Source organism: Carassius auratus, unplaced genomic scaffold (genome assembly GCF_003368295.1).
Source record: "Carassius auratus strain Wakin unplaced genomic scaffold, ASM336829v1 scaf_tig00017344, whole genome shotgun sequence".
NCBI lineage: Eukaryota > Metazoa > Chordata > Actinopteri > Cypriniformes > Cyprinidae > Carassius > Carassius auratus.
Genome location: NW_020524778.1, coordinates 1 through 7,017, shown reverse-complemented (window position 1 = coordinate 7,017; position 7,017 = coordinate 1). Strand labels below are relative to the sequence as shown.

Here is a 7,017-nt window from a genome sequence, read left to right as displayed (position 1 = left end):
ATTTAGCTATTTAAATACACAGTGAAATGACATTAACAATTAACATTCTTTAAATTTAAAGATGTCCTTAAATTTATATCAAGTATATAAAGACTCCTATGTAGGTAGATGTGCACTGCTTAGTGTAGTTCAACATATAGTTCACCCAAAAATGAAAATTATGTCATTTATTACTCAACTTCATGTTGTTACAAACCCGTAAGACCTTCGTTCATCTTCAGAAGACAAGTTAAGATATTTTCGATGATATTCGAGAGATTTCAGACCAGGGTGAATAATTAACAATTTTCATTTTTGGGTGTACTATTGTCAAACACTTAAGCTCTGAAGCAAAGATCTACACCTGAGAGCAGTGTAGTCTGCTATAGAGCCTGTCTATGGAAGGACAATTTTCAAAAGGAATTGCAAATTATATTTTCAATTGTGTTTTCCACATGTGACAAATTGTGACATAATCCAAACACAATTGCAAATCTTGAACAAAAACACTGAACAAAAATTACTTGATGCATTCATGAATGCACAGTGACTGCCAAATTTCAAATAGAAAAAACAAAGTCAATTGGCAGCTGTATTTTCCATGTATTATGAGTAATAAGCCTGTCATATTAATCAAATACTGCATCATAGCAGCTTTACAGTATTAAATAGGAAAATAGTGTGTAATTAATGCAAAGAGACAAAAGTAAACACTCAGTTTTCAGTTGAAGTCAGTTCATCATTGATTCAGTGATGTATCGTCCCTCTGTACAATCAAGTCGATGATATCGCTTGATATTAATTGTCTCAAACTAAGGAAACCAAGGAACCAAAACTCCATCGGTGACAGAATGGAGAAAAAACCTTGTGAGAAACCAGGCTCAGTTGGGGGGCCAGTTCTCCTCTGACCAGACGAAACCAGTAGTTTAATTCCAGACTGCAGCAAAGTCAGATTCTGCAGAAGAATCATCTGTTTCCTGTGGTCTTGTCCTGGTGGTCCTCTGAGACAAGGTATTTACAGGGGATCTGTATCTGGGGCTCTAGTTGTCCTGGTCTCCGCTGTCTTTCTGGGCAGTAGAGGTCCTTTCTAGGTGCTGATCCACCATCTGGTCTGGATACGTACTGGATACGGGTGACTGCAGTGACCCTCTGATCTGGACACAGACTGGATCTCGTGGCTACGGTGACCTCGGAATAAGAGAGAAACAGACTAATGTTAGCATAGATGCAACATAAGAACAAGTACATGAGGTTTTATGAATTACCACGTCTGTTTTTTCACTGTTTCGCACACGTTACCTGAGAAAACACAAATGGAATCACAATTACTGTAGCATCTGAATTTAAAATGCCTCACATTGAAAGCTGTCAATTTTTGTCAGTGGTGGGACCATACTATGGAGAGTGTTTGTATTGGGAGGTGACGTCACTAAAAGACAATTGTGCCAAATGCTTTGAACAATGGAGGTTAAGGCACTACTTAAGGCATCTGCCGCTCCGAGAGATGTGTGATAAAGAACAGACAGTGCAAACCCGGATCTCCCTCTATTCTTGGCACCTCACACAATAAATAATTCTGTCATTTTTACCCCAAATGCAGCTACTATCCCCTGCTAACAGTTAGTGCCACATGGTACTATTGGTCAATATTCACCATTAACCAAATGCTTTTCACCTGAGGAATAAAATATAAGGTAAGATGCAAATAAGTAAATAAGAGTAGAACTGCAATGTTGTTTTGCTGACGTGCATCAGAGTGCAAACAGTGAGAGATTTGGGGTAAAAACTACAGAATATATCCCAATAAAAAACACGCCCCATAGTATAGTCCCACACTTGACACAAAATGACAGCTTTCTGTGTAAAGCATCTGAAATTCAAATGCTTTTTAATTGCATCTGGACTATGTCACAATGTATGCATCCACATGTGGAAAAATGCAATTAAATATACAATTTGCAATTCCTTTTGAAAATAGTCCAGAATATCCTTACCTGTCCATTGATTATGATAATGCCTAAGAGATCTGCTGGCATTTTTAAATCGCCACAACAATTGGATGGGGTTTTGTGGACTCTGTTCGGTTAAGGAATTCCAGGTTTGTTCAGACCTTTAAAATATATTTTAAAAAAAAGTTCAATTAACTGTGTGAAGTTAATCATGAAATTGACCAATCATGATTATTTGTGATATTCACCTATGAGTTGGTCTACAGAAGCAGAATATGATATAGTGATTGGCTGAAAGGTGTGCTTTCAAACTGTCTAATCAATGGGATGTTCCAGTCATTATACATCACAGTTTTATGTTAATATGCTGGCTATATCAAACACCACACAGTCACTGGCACAGATAAGGGAGATCACACTGCATGCGCGCACACAGACATTTCTATGACAAGTCACGTAGGTAACTTACTGTGTTACTCCGCAGCTTTAAAACAGTCCATATAACGTTAGTTTGATAAACACGAACTTACCTTTAGACGCCTCAATAAGACTGCATTTGACGAGTTTTTCTCTCACAATGTATCCATGTGCTTTTCTGACAGGAAAAAAAACACATTTTGAATTTATAATTTGTATGTAAAAATACTTTATAAACCACACAAGCATCAAATCACCTCACTAACGCGGCCCTCGCTGTGCGTGCGCGCACTTTGAAGAGACGCCGATTCTTTTCCGGGAATCACTTTGTTCGAGAATTACTGAACCGGTTTATTTGAACCGGATCGTCGGTTCTTTTAGACCTGCGGTCCGACTATATCGTACGTAATTGTATGATTTACATGTCGATATGGACAACTGCAGGCGTTTACATTAGAGCAGAAAGTCGTATTCGCTTTTTGAACTCATTTCACTCACTTAAATGTTAAATTCGTTTTTCAGTGTCAGAAACAACTTTTTCCTCTATTTTCACAGGTATTCGCATATTTCAGCCATCTGTAACTGTCGGAAACTTAATAAAACTGTATTAATCTGTCGTCTCAGATACCTTAACACGATTATGCGAGTCACGTAACGTAGGTTGGCCGTTTGAGGTAAACTGTTCATCATTTAACGTAAATAATGTTGGCCTGTAGAAGTTTAACAGTAGCCTATTGTAGCCGCAAAAAGGTTATAATTCTGCCAACTTAAAAATTATTAATGAAAACATTAAATAAACTTACCTTAAAACAGTTGAAAGCTGTGTCTTTGCCCCGTTGTTCTTCCAAAATGACAGTTGAGGAGCGATTTAAACATCTTCAAGGCGCCTTAAATAACCCAGCGCTGGCCTGAAACAACCCAGCGACGCAACCCAGCAGGTTTAACCCAACACCTGGTAAACTGAAACTACCCAAAAGTGTTTAAAAAAAATAAATATAACCCAACAAAATGACCCAACAGACTCAACCCAGCATTTTGGGTTAAAAAATAACCCAGCAGTATTTAGAGTGCACACACTTCTTTTCAAGGCTTTTCTGGAAACACTTGCAGTGAAAGAGCTGCCTCTTCAATGTCTAACCGTACCATTTTTTCCAGGGTGAGGTGAAGTCAAAGATGACAGCATGACAGCTTTTCTGAGGTGACTGACATTTTGATTCCTATTCTTTTGTTTGTGTTGGCTCGTAAAAATGTTCAAAGTAGATCAGTGTGTACGTATAGGTTGGTTTTCCACAGAGAATCAACACCGCCTTAACACTCAGGACACCACCATTCCCATACTAAATTCATCTTTATATTTACCAAGTGCATGGAAGTAACATGGTAAATTTATTCTGTCAGACTGGTCTGGTTGAGCGCAATCTCATGGGAACCCAAACGTGCAATTAAATCTTCAACCTTTGAGTTATGAGCTGAGAAGGCAAGCAAAATGAACTAGCTTATTCATTTTTTTTACACAATTAAGACCTAGTACTCATAACTGGAATTGAAAATGCAATGATATTTGCTTTTGGGACATATTTTAAAGCATGTGTTGCATATAACGGTACAAAGAGCATATTGTGTGTGAGTTGTGGTATTGTGTTATGTATAATTAATGTAATGTAAAGAATGTGTTTTTTATAGTGTGTGATGCATGCTTTGAGTGTCTGTGTGCGTTCTGCAAGCAGAAGTGTGTTTACCAAGTCAAGGATTCTCATCATGTGGGATTTATTATTGTCGGAGTGTTAAAGTATTTTCACAGTTTGTAAATATTATTTCCATGAGATAATGTTGTACATTCAAACACAGCTTAAACCCTGGGCTTTCACTAGGGGCAAAGCACTGAAGGTGAAACTGTATGTTTGCAAAGTGACCTTCTTCCTTCACCATGCCTTTGGGGAACTTGAGGAGTTTAGGAATTTAGTGCCACTTACTAGTAATTTTTTCCAGTGAAACGGTAACAAATATAAAATGTCTTTCTTTGCTATTATTTTAATTATTAAAATAAAATTAGTATATGACCACCAGACCATTTCTATAATAATATATATCACAATACATTACTGGATAATAGAATAAAGAACCAGACAGGATAATCAGTTCTTTGGGTGAAGTGTGTAATTAACGTGCAACTAGTGGCACAGAAAGGAATTCGAACAAACATAAATGCATGATTTAAAACATGTAGCAGTCTGATTTATTTGATCTAAAATATTGATTCATCCACCCAAAGAAATCCAGAAATGAAAAGGGGAAAAAATTACATAAAGGAAGAATTTCACCGCTACCTCTGGATCCTTTCAGACAGATTTAGTGCAGTTTGGGAAGTCGTAGATCCTGCACCTTTCACTGTAGAATTATACACACAGAATGACCTTAAGAGATTTTCAGGACATTGGTTTCGTGTCTTATGTGTCTGCGTTGATAACTGAACTCAACCACCTCCCAGTTTTAACCCACGCTTTTCAAAAAAACACACTTATATCCATAGATTTCTTCCAAAACACTGAATAATGAGTGAGATACAGATGTACAGAATGACTGACTGACTGTTTGTTTGAGTGTTTGTGGGTCTGGAGCGGCTCGGTTAGTGACTGTGTTATTGTATTGCGATATGTGTGTGGATTTGTTCTGCCCTGGGGGGTTCTGTGTCGTTTGGCTCAGATCTGTTTCACCCATCTGGTTTTGGAGCACAAAACTGAGAGGATCAGACCCAGCCAGAAATATTTCACTCACTCACTCACACTGAGTCACACACACAGTGAAGAAACAATCAGAATCTAAATTAATTAACAAACAATTTCTGTTATATGTTATTTTTATTATTCACAATTAAATTATCTTAGTTTTTACTTTTTTCTGACACCAAACAAGTGGAACTTATAAGCACTTTTTAAGCAATTCTGAGTGTTTTAATGTATTATTATTGTTCTGGCTGGTTTCGAGGAGGTTGATAACTAGTTTAAAGTCTCTGTTGTATTCTGGTCTGTACAAATGTAAACATTTTAAAATTCTACTTTTAAAAACAACCCTTTAAAATAATAGCACACCTCTCTTTAACAAGACATTATTTGTGTTCAGTTCTTTGCAGTGCATATGACATGAGTTGTGTTATGCTGCAAAGATGAACAGTTTAGATATGAGTTTTACAATGAACACCTAAACATTATTCATCTAAATAAATACTACAGATGTCATTAAGACACAAAAGGAAGTAGATGCATAAGGAGATCAGAGGAAAAATATGCAGAGACTCTTCTGTGTGTGTGTGTGTGTGTGTGTGTTTCCCTGCGGGAGGTGAGCTGGTACGACCAGCAGCTCAGTGTGTTGTTGAGGAACAGGTGGAAATGGAAGACACCACAGAGACTGTCACGGGGGTGTTTGGGCTCAACCATGCCATACCTGTGAGAACAGCATGAGATGAGTCCATTTAACACTCTGCTGTCCAAACTCAGTCATGCAGTCAAACAAAAAGCTTCAACATGCTCATTTTCATGGAGAGAAGAACAAAAACAGAACTACACCTATATTTAATGAAGAAAATGTGAATAGTGTTTGCTTAAGCAAAACTCACTGCTATAATGTTGCAGTGTTCTGAGTGGTTGCAGGGGTATTTTTGGTAATGGTTAAGGTAGTTTCAAAGGTGTTCAGAAGGTTGCTATTATCTTGCTACACTCTCAGTACAGCAGTACCTTTCAAAAGGCACACCTTTATACCTAAAGAGTCCTAAAAGGTACAAAAGTGTACCGTTTAAAAAGGTACCCCCCCAGTGACAGCTTTCATACCTTTTTTATCTGAGAGTGTGTAGATGTTCTTTAGGGATGTAACGATTCACTAAACTCGTGAATATGCAATATGATTCACGATGGCTACTGATTTCATGATACAATTTTTTATTATTATTATTATTATTATTATTATTATTATTATTATTATTATTATTATTATTATTATTGAATTCTAACTGAAAAGGCATCCTTTTATTTTTTCATACAAAATGCTGCACATTTCCCTGGAAATTGAAAAGTCTACAACAAATAAAATAAATATCTTCATATAAACAAAACATATCTGAAGGGAACAAAAACAGCAGATGGGCTGAATGAAAACGCACATTTACTCTCTGACAGCAGGTGGCGCTTGTGGAACAGCAGCAATACAGCATTTCCTTGGTTACTGCTGTAAACAAAGCAGCGCTGCACTTTATAAATACTACTGTTTTAATATGCAGAGGCAAGATGAAAAGAAAATAGTATCTTGACTCTTCTGAAGATTATCAGTTCCCCTCAGACAGAGGAACATTCATATAAAACAACACCCTGAACTGTATCATGATTCGCTAAACGTCTCAACCGTCTTGAATCGTCACTTCTTTTCTAGATTTTCAAACCCATTAGAGGTCCATTGTTACATTTTTATTTAATAGAATGTTCTAAATTATTGTTAGGTTTGTTTTTGGTTGTTGCTAGTGTGTTGTGGTTTTTATCATTCGTGTCCATACTAGGCCTATAAAATGGAAAAGGACGTTACATCTTAAATGTTAGAACTGAAAGTCTTTTTCTGTTTTTGTAATGAGAACAACATGTTTAACCCATGCACACACTTTTGTTTACTCATAGGTCTGGTCTAAAAT

At 36.8% G+C, this 7,017-nt stretch overlaps 1 long non-coding RNA gene across 2 annotated transcripts; it reads right to left on the bottom strand.

Moving 5' to 3' along the window:
* Positions 1-1,111: 1,111 nt before the first annotated feature.
* Positions 1,112-2,506, bottom strand: LOC113075642 (uncharacterized). 2 transcript variants are annotated; one of them, XR_003281009.1, is made up of 3 exons: positions 2,459-2,506; positions 1,974-2,089; positions 1,112-1,157 (listed from the first exon to the last, which is right to left on the bottom strand). It is a non-coding gene; the product is annotated as an uncharacterized LOC113075642 (long non-coding RNA). The 2 variants fall into 2 exon arrangements; XR_003281008.1 differs by having other exon boundaries at positions 1,121-1,167.
* Between the last annotated feature and the right edge of the window lie 4,511 nt (positions 2,507-7,017).